This window comes from Panthera tigris, chromosome A1 (genome assembly GCF_018350195.1).
Source record: "Panthera tigris isolate Pti1 chromosome A1, P.tigris_Pti1_mat1.1, whole genome shotgun sequence".
NCBI classification, from domain to species: domain Eukaryota; kingdom Metazoa; phylum Chordata; class Mammalia; order Carnivora; family Felidae; genus Panthera; species Panthera tigris.
The window spans coordinates 219,934,454-219,947,611 of record NC_056660.1 but is presented as its reverse complement, the minus strand read 5'-3'; positions in this window follow the sequence as shown (position 1 = coordinate 219,947,611).

The following is a 13,158-nucleotide window of genomic DNA, read 5'->3' as shown; positions in this document are numbered from 1 at the left end:
ATGAAAAGGTGGGGGTAGAAATTTTAAGCTGGTCAGCCTCGGCCAGGCCCTAGTGGTGACAGGGAGAAAGGAAACAGGAGAAAACACAGCAGATTCCTAAATGCAGCCCCATACTCATGAAATGTAGGAAAGAAAAACAATGGGAAATGATAATTCAGGCAAATACCCAGAAGACAAATAGTTCTTTAATTTAAAGAGCTATATTTGGCTCAAGGAAGTATGTAAAACTGGACAGAAATATACAGAAATTTTAAGGGTGTATGTGCCTAACAAACAGCCCAAAAGATGTACCACAAAAATTGATGAAGTTATAGGGAGATATTGAGCCATCTTTGACTTAACAGAAGATTTTATTCTCTGTTGTTCATTGTGTAATCAAACAAGAAAAATGATATTTTACTGCATGCCCATTAACAATCTTGACCTAATGTGCATTTCTGTATCACATAATTAAAGAATACATTTTTTTCTCTTATATAAAGGAACTGTTTATGAAAACTAATCTTATATTAGGTCATAATGCATTCTCAAGAAGTTCAAAGACTTAATGTACAGACCACCTTCACTGAACAGAAAAGAGGTACATGAAAAATGAATCACCATCAAAAAGTGGAAATCCACTTTTTTAATCCATTGGAGTAAAATACTGATAAAGTTTAAGCTACAATTTTTTCAGAGGACAACTGAAAGGTCAGATGATTGAGCTTATGGCAGAGTCTGAGACTGGTAGGTCTGTGATCATCGTAGAAACTTGATCCTTTTTGCTTTTCATTGCTCGATAGCCACACTGGAATACAGTCTGCATTTTCTAGTTTCCTTGCACTCAGGTATGATTATACATAGGATTTCTGGCCAGTGCAACTTGGCATAGGTGAGTTACCTTACGTCACGAGAACATAAGGCATACCATATGGAAGGGGGACCATACAATAGAGCAGTTCCTGGCAATTCTAAACTAAAATTCTTGCTACACTGGGGTGCCTGGGTGGCTCAGTCAGTTGAGCGACTGACTTCAGCTCAGGTCATGATTTCACAAGTTTGAGCCCTGAGTCGGGCTCTGTGCTGACAGTTCAGAGCCTGGAGCCTGCTTCATATTCTGTGTCTCCTCTCTCTGCCCCTCCCCAGCTCGCACTCTGTCTGTCTGTCTCTCTGTCTCTCTCTCTTGCTTAGAAATAAACATTTAAAAAAAACTTAAAAAAAAAATAAAAATAAATGAATAACCTACCAAAAAGTGGAAATTTTATTGGAGTAGAATCACCCATTAAACAGTGAAAATGGAGACTCTTGGGTGGCTCGGTTAATTAATTATCTGACTCTTGATTTTGGCACAGGTCATGATCTCATTAGCCCGTGTTGGTCTCTTTGCTGACAGTGCAGAGCCTGCTTTGGATTCTCTCGCTCTCTCTCTCTCTCTCTGCCCCTTCCTTCCCTGTTCACATGCTTGCTCTGTTTCTCAAAATAAATAAATAAACTTAAAAAATAGAAATATTATTTCCTTAATAGCTATTTGGTCACTATGCATGAATGTCTTGTGTCAATTTGGCTCTTATCATCTAGAATTAAAGGTCTCAATCCTAAATTGCTTACTTACCCATTAGATCATCACACAGTATTCTTTATCACAGAACTTTCCTAAACAACTATTTGTAAAATTAAGAAAATCCAGGAAAAAAATAATTGATGAAGAAAAAAACTTTAATAAATGGGAAAATAATAAATATAAACATGCCACAGTGTCATGTGAAATATGCTACGGAAATCTGCAATGGATTCTAGACATCAAACCACGGTGGAAAATTAACTCGTTAAACAAAACAGCAAGGAGTTAATATGAAATCACAGGGTGCGCAAACAGTCCTACAGGGTTTGTCATTCCATATGTAACCCGGCAATACTTTCGGAGGTTTCACACACACACACACACACACACACACACACACACACACACACACACAGGAAAATAAACCACAGGCTTCAAAAAGGCTCTTGCTCTTTAAGGAACAAAATTCATCCTTAGAAAAAATATATAGTTATGTGCTTTTGCATTTGAGTTCTATAAGTTTGCATAAAGTTTCTGTAAATTCACTAATAAGTAGACTTTTGTCATAAATCATTAAAACAATATGTAAATCTGGCACTATGTTTAGAATTAAGAATTCCCAGCAAATGACTTTACACTAAATTGAATATGGGATTTACCATACACTTATTCTTAGGGGATGTCTTTAATCGATTTTCCTAAACAATTTGTCAACTTATTCAATTCTTAAGGGAAAGAACTAAGAAATGTTTGTGACAGAACAAAGGAAAAATAGTTGATTGACTAATTTTTTTAACAAAACAGTTGAAATAATTATGTTGATGGGACAAAAATAACTTCATATGCTCTGAAAGGAAAACTTGAGAGCCATTCATCACAAAACCAAATCCATAATCTAAGGCTTAAGTTAATTTGCAATTGTTGAATAGAAATCTACTAGAGTACATATTTTCTAATATTCACTCTATTTTGTAGGACTTTTGAGTTTAAATTAAATTTTATTTCATAAATTTGGTACGTATATACACTTATGTGTACGTCTGCCTCAGTATTTTAACCTACATCACTTAAACAGTGCAAGACACATATAAATGTTTGGTAAGTGATGCTAGGTTGTTATTACCTTGACAATAAGGCTTCCTTTTTTATCCTAGGAAATCTGGCTGGATTAGACATTTTACAATTGTAAATACATTTTTTTAAAATGTTTCACAAACCCTATGCCTCAAAATTCATATACCCATTTGTCCTGACAAATATTTGCTCTGTTAGAGTTGCTTACTTTCTTTATTTTCCTTTTAGTGTTATTAAAAAATATAAGATACATTTTAAAAGTTTCTCAGGATCAGAACACCAATTTTTTTTTTCATTTGTTCTAACCAACAAAAAACCTTTTGGCAACTCGTCTAGTTGCTCCTGCACCATTTGAAAGGATAAACAGGTGAAAATTTCCACGCTTCTATTCTCACCTCTCCTGCTTACATTCCTACCATTTTATAATCACTTCAGTATAAAAATCAGTAATGTTTTTGATGGTTTTCTTGGTGGCAGACACGGCTCTAAAAGTTTGACATATATATTATTTTAATCCTTATAATAACTCTACGAAGTATGCATTAATGGCCCTGCTTTATACATTGCATTAAGTACATTAAGAAATAATGGAGTTTATGTTATGTTTTCAATGTCACAAAGCTAATAAGAGGTGGAACTAGGATTTGTACAAAAGAAACTGTGACTCTCAGGAAATCACTTTCCCAACAGATAAGTAATATACTATTTCTCCTGTATCATACAGACCCTTGAAGGAATGGATATTGTAGGGTATAAATAAACATTGGGAACCTCGTATATAAACTCCCTTTAAAACGTCTAGTAAGAGGCATTTGGGTGGTTCAGTTGGTTAAGCGTCTGACTGTTGATTTAGGCTCAGGTCATGATCTCACATGAGATCCACGGGATGGAGCCCCACGTCAGGCTCCATGCTGACACTGTGGGTCCTGCCTGGGATTCTCTCTCTCCCTCTCTCTCTCTGCCCCACCCCTGCTCGTTGCTCGTTCTCTCTCTCTCTTTCAAAATAAATAAAATTTAAACAAAAAAACTTAATAAAATGTCTATTAAATTCAACTGAATAGTTTACAGACTACTTTATAATGAACTCCATGATTTTGCCTTGGATGTCTACAATAGGACACTGCTCATATCAGAGTAGAATAGTTATGATCTCCAACTTTGGATCCAAATCCCTGTTCCATAACTTACTCATCATATGACTTTAGGCTAGTTTTTTAGTGCCCTTGCCTCAGTCTCCTGACATGTTGGATAAGAATAGTAATAGACAATGGGGCGCCTGGGTGGCTCAGTCGGTTAAGCGTCCGACTTCAGCTCAGGTCACGATCTCACGGTCCGTGAGTTCGAGCCCCGCTTCGGGCTCTGGGGTGACGGCTCGGAGCCTGGAGGCTGCTTCCGATTCTGTGTCTCCCTCTCTCTCTCTGCCCCTCCCCCATTCATGCTTTGTCTCTCTCTGTCTCAAAAATAAATAAACGTTAAAAAAAATATTTAAAAGAATAATAATAGACAAGTCTCATAGTCTTATGAGACTAAGTTGATGTATGGACAATGCTTGGGAAAAAATGCCTAACACAATATCCACTCCATAAGTATTTTCAATCAATTATGTGCTAGGGATATCCAACAAGATTATGGCGATAGATGATAGATAGATAGATAGATAGATAGATAGATAGATAGATAGATGACAGGCAGACAAAAGATGGAAAAGGGTGTATACACACCCTACATATTTCATGGATTCTAGCAATTCTAATGCCATCACCAGCATATCTCCAAGTTTGGGAATATACAATCTTCTCATCCTCACTCATGGCTCTAAGTTGGTACTCGTATCTATTAATTCAATGCTGGGACCAACTTACCTTATTGCTGTTGCCCTATTCCACTTTATTCTAAAATAATATTCAATCCTTTTACTTCAATTCCCCAATTGCCTCACTAGCAGTTTATCATTTTATGTTACACATGACTGTTCCCACAATGCCAATCGAATCCTTCAACTGGAGATCTAGCACTCGTACAGTGGTTGATTTTCCCTTCTGTTGCTCTCCTACCCCCTATATCTTTTTCTGTTCTAATGCAGAGCAGTTCAAAATCCTGACTATAATTATGCCATATCCTCAGAACCTAAGCTTTCTCTCCAAAAGATTTATTAGTGTACTGCCTAAGCAGTGTAGCCCCAGCATGGTGGGAGAGTTTTTCACTGGCTGGCATGAGTAGATATGTGATAGGAGTAGGATATCTGTATCATGGGGCAAGAATATCTCTTCTCATTTGATCATGAGCCCTTTCCACATATTACTAGTACATAGTTGTTGTACTGATACATTTCTGAATAAAATGATCATGAAATAAACTCTGTTATTTGATGTCACATCATGAGGGACCCACTTAAGAAGCATTTAGACCTTTTTGCTAAATTTGGATAGGAAAGAGGGAGAAGGAGGAGAAGGCAGAAAAAAAGAAAAAGTTTAATGCTAACTTGAAACTGGGATAATTCATTGAACTTTTAAATGGCTGTGCCCTAGTGAAGAACTCATTACCACCACACTGTACATTTAACAGCTAATTTATCCCAACAGGCCCACCTAATACTGCAATAATATTTTAAATCAGATGTTCTCTGGTAATCATACTGAGATCCATTTATTTCAGGAAACCTGTTCCAAACAAGGACTCAGGCCAAAATTATTTTTTTCCATGATATGTGGAATCAAATTCATGGGTTTAACCTGGAATTTTATGAGTACTTGAACAGACTCAAATAGCATTTTGAGATGGAATGCTGGCCCTAACCACTCGCCCTTGGGAAGTCTATTCCCTGTGTACAAGAAGTGTATTTCTGTTTGGGTAAAGTACAAGTGATGTTTCCAAACTTTCGGTTGCTAAAACATTAGCTTTGCCATCTGTTATCTAGGGCATTAATTCCTCCTCAATCAGCAGCACAGGAACTTGGGGGCTTGTCAAAAACTAAAGCTTAAAATTACAGTCCTGCTTCAGACTTCTGATATTAACCAGTAAATCTAAGAATCTCATTAATCATCTATCTTTTCAGTTTCTCTGAAAAAAAAGTTTGGCTATATTCCCTCAGCTCCTAAGCATATTTTCTTTAAAAATTTTTAACGTTTATTTTTGAGAGAGAGACATAGTGTGAGTGGGGGAGGGGAAGAGAGAGAGGGCTACGCAGAATCCGAAAGCAGGTTCCAGGCTCTGAGCTGTCAGCACAGAGCCCGACGTGGAGCCTGAACTCATGAGCTGTGAATTTATGACCTTAGCTGAAGTTGAATACTTAATGGACTGAGCCACCCAGGCGCCCCTGGTGGAGGATGCGGGCATCATATTTTTACAAATTATAATTTGACAGCATTCATTCAGCTGACTGAAGAACAAGAGAATTCCATCTGAACAACACATCTGCATCCCTAATAAGAACTTATTTGGAAGTACTGGTTATCTCCCTTACTCACGGATTCATCAGTCACTTACTGTGTTCAGACTCCATACCAAACACTGTGATTGATGCTGGAGCCAGTGGAAAAAGTTAAGAGACAGCACCTGTCTCTCAGAGTTCAAAGCAGAGCACAGAACCTGATTCCATAAAATAGATATGACTCGATGGACAACATTGAGATAGCAGAGAATTAGAAGTGAAAACCCAAGTACTATCAAAATCACAGGAATAGAGTAGTTGAGCCTGCACTGATGGGGATGAGGATATGGGTAACTGGAATCCGTGCTCAAAGAAATGATGTGCACATGTGACCCAAAGCACGTGTCAAATTTAGAAATGGGAGGTAGATAATAATATGGGGAAAAAAATCTGTTTTCCAGAATTCATTTCTTGGAGAGGTGCTATCTTTGTTTGAAATAAATATTTGGATTATTTGCTAAGGTGTGTGTTGGGGGGAAGGTAGGGGGTAAAATTCTACTGTTCTGAGGAGACCCGTTTGCTACAACGCTTCACGTTAAGTTGCCTGAAGCTGGCAATCAGTAAACTACTTCCTGCTCTGCCCTATACAGTGCTCTAATAATTCTTCTAATTTAGACCTTTTTTTGTTTAAATGTTAATGTTGTTTTTGGTCATGCCTAAAAAGTGGTATCTACATCCATTAAAAAAAGATCAGCATATTCCTTAGATGGAATTCTGTTTAAATTTAAGATGGAGTTTTCTATCTCGTGGGCTTTTCATAAAGCATGCATATGTTTAACTCACCACAGAGCCCTAGACACAATGCTTTCACATTAGGACTGCATCTTGCATTTTAAGAATGGCTATTTTAGCTAATACATGTTTATTGGATACACCATTATGGGGAAATTACTCAAATTCATCAAGTACTCAACTTCTATTTCCTGAGAAGAACATCAGTCTAGGTCTTTAGGAAGTAATATAAATACCCAGTAATACAATGTAGATTACAAGAAGCTATATTGTGCTTTGTGCTGAAAAAAAGAAATTGGTAAATACTAGGTTTAAAAATTGTACCACTCTTTCCATCTAGCCCCCACTCTCACCCTTACAGATAAAGTGAGAGCTCTAGTATTTTGTAGATGAGAATCACTTTACACAGATGAGGAATAAAATGCCCGGAAAATTCTAGTGCTGCTAGAGGATACTTTTGTTGTTGTAGTTTACAGTTCACTGGGTTTTTTGTTCAAGGAATTAAAATTGAAGTTAATTATAAAAAGGAATTGTAGGGCATGGCTCAGTTGGTTCACCATCTGACTCTTGATTTCAGCTCAGGTCATGATCCCAGGGTTGTGGGATCAAGCCCCATGTTGGGCTCGGTGCTGATCATGAGCCTGCTTGAGATTCTCTCTCTTTCTCTACCCTCTCTCCTGCTGGCGCACTCTCTCTCTCTCTCTCTCTCAAATAATAAATATGTAATTAATTAATTTTTAAAAAGGCATTATAAATATTAGGGCTTTTTTAGGTTAAATTCATGGGACCTAGTATAGAGATGCATGATGGCCCTTGATTGCTGGGAGGTGATCTCTACATCCTGGATGGAAGTCCTGCCAGATAGGAATGTGTTTGTTTTACCAGAACTTTGGCTGCCAGACAGTCTTAACAATGTAAATTTATGATGGAGGATTTTAGGGTCTAAAGGTACTAGCCCAAACTTTTGGGAGAGGCTGCAAGGTGAAGGTCAGCCAAGAAGGCAGAACCGGTTAAAACTTTATCGACACCAAAAGGCTCTGGTTGCATACTGTAACCCTTCAAGAATAGAAAGAGGTAAAAAATTGCATGACCCCACAGAGAGAGATCACAGAGAGAGATCGACTGGAAGCTCCAAGTTCAGACCCCTTCTGGGTCCTGCCCTGGACGTCTCTTCCCTCGGCTGAATTTAGTTCGTATCCTTTCACCATAATAAAGTGTAAATGTAAATATCAGGTTTTCACTGAGATCTGTGAGTCTTTCTAGTGAACTGTCAAAGCTGAGGGAGGTTTGGGGGGACTCTCAAATTCATGTTCAGCTGATCTAAAGCAAGGGTTTATCCTGGGACTCCCAATTTTACAGCTGATATTTGAAATGAGGGCAGTCTTGGAGAACCGGGATCATAAAATTTCCTCCCTGTGGGCCATGATTTCTGGATTTTCTTTGCCCAGAGCATGAGGAGGCAAGGTATTACATACCTTTCTTAAGGCGAGGTATACAAGACAGGGAAAAGGAGAATACTTTATATTTCCTAAAATATTGTTCATTATTCTTCTTTAAAGGCTTAGCAGACTCTATTTGGTTTCCAGCAAGATCTGGGATTCTTCCCTCTCCTATTTATTGGCTCTATGACCTTGAATTTGTATTTTAGCCTTTATTTCAAATCAACTTCGTGAAGATTAAATGGTATAATGCCTATCAACCTTTTAGTTTTAATACTTCTGTCAAGTTTAAGAAATCTGGTCTCCCATTCTGAAAATACACCTTTTCTGATTATGGCCTTCCTTCTCCTCTTCTCATTTTCAGATGGGAAGAAATAGCTACAAACTGTGAACTTTCTCCAGACGGAATAATAGGGAGAGATAAGCCTAAATAAATAGTTCTCACCCAAAAACATTCCTACACCTGGTACTTATAATTGATCTTTTTCTTGTTAAAATACAAAATGAAAATAAATAAAATATACTTAGAGAAAAATATAGAGATATTGTGTGCAATATTAATTCAGGAAATGCCAACCCTAAGAATAACTTAAATATTTAAAACATTAAAAGAAATCTCATAGATGTTTCAAGTTAAATAGGGGTACCTTTATTTAAGTTTATTTATTGGTTGAGAGAGAGAGAGAGAGAGAGAGAGAGAGAGAGCAAGTATAAGCTGTGGCAGAGAGAGAAGGAGAGAGAAAGAATCCCAAGCAGGCTCTACACCATCATTATGGTGTATATATACATCATACACCAGAAGGCATTATGTATATGCCATCTCTCCCTATGTGCTGCTTTAGCATTAGAATTTACATGTATACATACATACACACACACACACACACACACATACACACATACATACGTACATACATAAAGGAATGGAATGGAATGGAATGGAATGGAATGGAATGGAATGGAATGGAATGGAATGGAATGGAATGGAATAAAAGGGAATAGAATGGAATAAGGAAAATTGAAGTAAAATACAGTAAAATAAAATGACTGTCTTTGTCACACCACTAAAGTGGCTCTTCCATGGACAGGTTTTTAGTGACATATGTCTGCCCTCCTTGGCCTTTTGGTTATACTTATAAGTGTCTCCTCTCACCTTGGTGACATTATTATAATATGTATTATAGAACCTGCCAGATTGGGCTGCACTTATTTATCTGTTTGACTCCTGTGCTGTGAGCTCCTAGACATCACTAACATCTCATGCATCCCTGTACCCCCAGCAACAGCCACGCTGCCTGGCATGTAGTCAGCACGGTTCTGTCTTGACTAACTTGAAACATAAAGACTTAAGCGTGTGCAGCAGTGGGGCGGCTGGGTGGCTCAGTCAGTTAAGCGTCTGACTTCGGCTCAGGTCATGATCTCACGGTTCTTGAGTTCGAGCCCCGCATCAGCCTCCGTGCGAACAGTTCGAAGCCTGGAGCCCACTTCAGATTCTGTGTCTGCCCCTCCCCTGCTTGTGCGCTCTCGCTCTCTCTCTCTCTCTCTCTCTCTCTCTCTCAAAAATATAATAATCAAAATTTAAAGAGTGTGCATGTGAGCACGTGAGCACGTGGTATCATGCTCACCTTCACACTAGGCACAATCCCATTCCTTCCAGAGTCATATAATGAAGCTATGCTGTGGTACTCTTTATTTTAAAACCTTGCTTTATTTTAAAGCCCGGGGTCTTAATAAACAAATGAAATGTGTACAGTTAAAATACCCAAGGACTTGCCCCTATATTTTCAATTATAACTATGAAAACCAGTGCATAACGTAATAAATCCCAAGCCAGGGAAGAATCAAGAGCCTGCAATTGATTTAAATATTCACAAATTCAAGTGAAACATATAAATTTTGCAGTTAAATTAGGTAAAATAAATCCACCCAGATGTCTTGCCAAATATGAGTACACATAGCTGCTGTCTTTAGCTCCTTCACACATATGTCCCCTCGAAGCAGATGTATATCCATATTCACTCAGGAAATAATGTGTGCTTGCATATCAAGTATGAGAGAAGAATGAGTGTACAGATGAAAATAACTGCTCTCTAAGGGAAAACTCTTCAATTGATGCTAGATTTGCGTTTCTGCCCATATGTGTTTACATACCTTGAGTCGTACATGAGCAAAGTGTATAATTCTCATGTTTCTATTCCTGTTGCATCATTCTGGCACAGAGTTATTGTAAAATATCGCCCTAAATGAAGCTGAATTTCGCTGGGGGCATCACTTAAATATAGCTTGTAAACACTGAAAAGCACTTTGTGATTGGGGGGCAATATAATTCAACATATCGCTACGACCACTCTGAGGAGGATCAGAAAATATAACGCTAAGGCCGATAATTGCTAATTCTTTCCTCTAAAAAGTTTATAAGGCTTTCATTTTATAGCCTTTTTTGCTTATAAATGTAAGGCACACGCACTGTCGAAAATCTTAAAAATTTACAAAAGTGCAAAAGGTAGAAAAATGTTGGGGAAAAAATAAACTCACGTGCTTCCCACGCGCCTTATGTCAATTTTACACACAGCACATTATATGTTTACTGTATTACAAGTAGAAGGTGGAAAGTAACTTTAATGGCTTATAAGTCTATATGCTTTTCTATAAACTGCCCAAAATAATAGGAGGAGGGCTAATTAAAAGTTTAATCCTAAATTGGAGTCTAACAGTGAACAGAAAAAAAAAAAATCTATTAGAATGCTAAATATAAAACAGCACTTCAGTCAGGGGCTAGGAGCAAAGATGTCTTTGATTTGCCCCGTGGACAGTAAGACAACAAAATGCCCCTCACCCTAGACAGACAAAGATCTAAAACGTCAGGACACTGCCCGCCACAATCATTGTTCTGGAAGTCCAGGGCCTTTAAAACCTTCACAGTTGATTCTAAACTTAGAAGCATTAACTTTCAGAAGAGGTAGTTTGTTTTTCTCTCCTTATTTTCTTCTCTTAAGATTTATTTGGGTAATTACAAGGCAGAAAAGGGAAGGAGGGAAGTGACTTTAGGGATAATTTCCTCTGGTTTTTCAAAGTACAGTTTCTGGAAATGAAATCTGACAGAGAAGAAATATAATAATCATATACTCAGTTCATAGGGTGATAATAAAATGCAAGCATCAAGCATACTATGTCCCGGAAACACTCTTAAGCTCTTTACATCTCTTTTCTCCTCAATTCTCACCACAGCGTGATCAGTTCGTGCTACTAATTTCTCCATTTTACAGTTGAGCGAACTGAGGCACAGAAATATGTAAATTCCTTGGCATCACATAGGTAGCAACTGCCAAAATCAGAGTGTGAACCCAAGCACTCTGGAACCGGGGTCTGATTTCATAATCACTAAAACAGAGAGTTTAGAGTTTTCTACTCGTAACACATCAAACCTGAATTTTGATGTCACAGCAAAGTTTTCAAAAGACAATGTTAAGAAGCTGCAAAATGTCCCATCTTTTAGAGATATTATGGCTCACCTAATCAATCATTCCTCTCCTTTAGATTGTTTTCCATTTCCTCGCTATCACGAATTCGGCTGTGATAATGCTGCAAACAACACCTTGTTATTGTATTCATGACTTTCAACTTAAAAATTTTTTCTACAGATATTTTCAAATGATTTTTGATAGAATTTTACCCACTTTTGTTTCAACAGGAGCCTGTAGGAATACTCGGCTCATCGTATGCTTAGGAATATAAAATATCACCGACTTAATTTTAGTGTGTGGGGATTCTGTGATCTTTAAGGCAATGTTTATGAACGTATGTCAGCTTTCCTGATTGTTTCCATAAAGTGTCATAGTAAGACAGAAATTCCAGATTTGAACACGATTCTTAGCTGTATGACATCACATACAAATTCTTTCTGAGCTTCAATTTTCTCCCCTACCTAAGAAATAGGTCTATGTTGTACACCCTCTAATTTAGTGGCTTGTGGCAAAATAAATATTATGTGAACATGCTCTCTCAACTGTAAAGTGCTATCCAAACTTACATTATTGGCTGTTGATATCATGAAGAATGGATGAATTATATTTGTTTACTTGTGGGACAGGAAAGTTAAAAAACGCTAACACAGTTCACTACAGCACTAAATAATGTACCTCAGTCTCTGTTGTATCTTTGGCTCTGATCTATCCATTCTGTGTGAGGTTTATGAAGTAATACGCAAAGTCTATAATTTCTCTTTCGAAAGAAAAGGACATTAAGAGACGTATATCCTTTTAAGGTCATGGGGTGGACAGCCAAAACATTAACTAAGATTCACAGATTTTGATTCTCCTTGAAAGCATAAAGACATAACATGCATTCGTTTTAGAAACGATTTTAATTTTTTTTTTAATTTTTCAATAAGTTTTATTTTTTTAGAGCAGTTTTAGGTTCACAGCAAAACTGAGCATAGAGAAAGTTCCACTGACACAGCATCGTCACCCGAAGTCTATAGTTTCAATAAGGCTCACTCTTGGTGGTGCACATTCTATGGGTTTTGACAAATGTAAAATGACATGTATCTGCCATTGTAGTATCACATAGAGTAGTCTCATTGCCCTAACAATCCTCTGTGCTTGGCCTATTAATCACTCTGTCGTATCAAAACTCTGGCAACTACTACTAATTTTAGCATCTTCAGTTTTGCTTTTTCCAGAATGTCATACAGTTGCAGCCATACAGTATGTACTTTCTTTAGATCAGCTTCTTTCACTTAATAACACACATTCCAAGTTCATGCCTTTCGTGACTGATGGCTCTTTTTTGTTTGTTTGTTTGAAGTTCTGAATATTATTCCATTGTCTGAATGTACCACAGCTTAGTTATTCATTCACCTATAGGAGGACATCCGGTTACTTCCAGGTTTTGGCAATTATGAATAAAGCTGCTGTAAATATCCATGTGCATGTTTTCGTGTG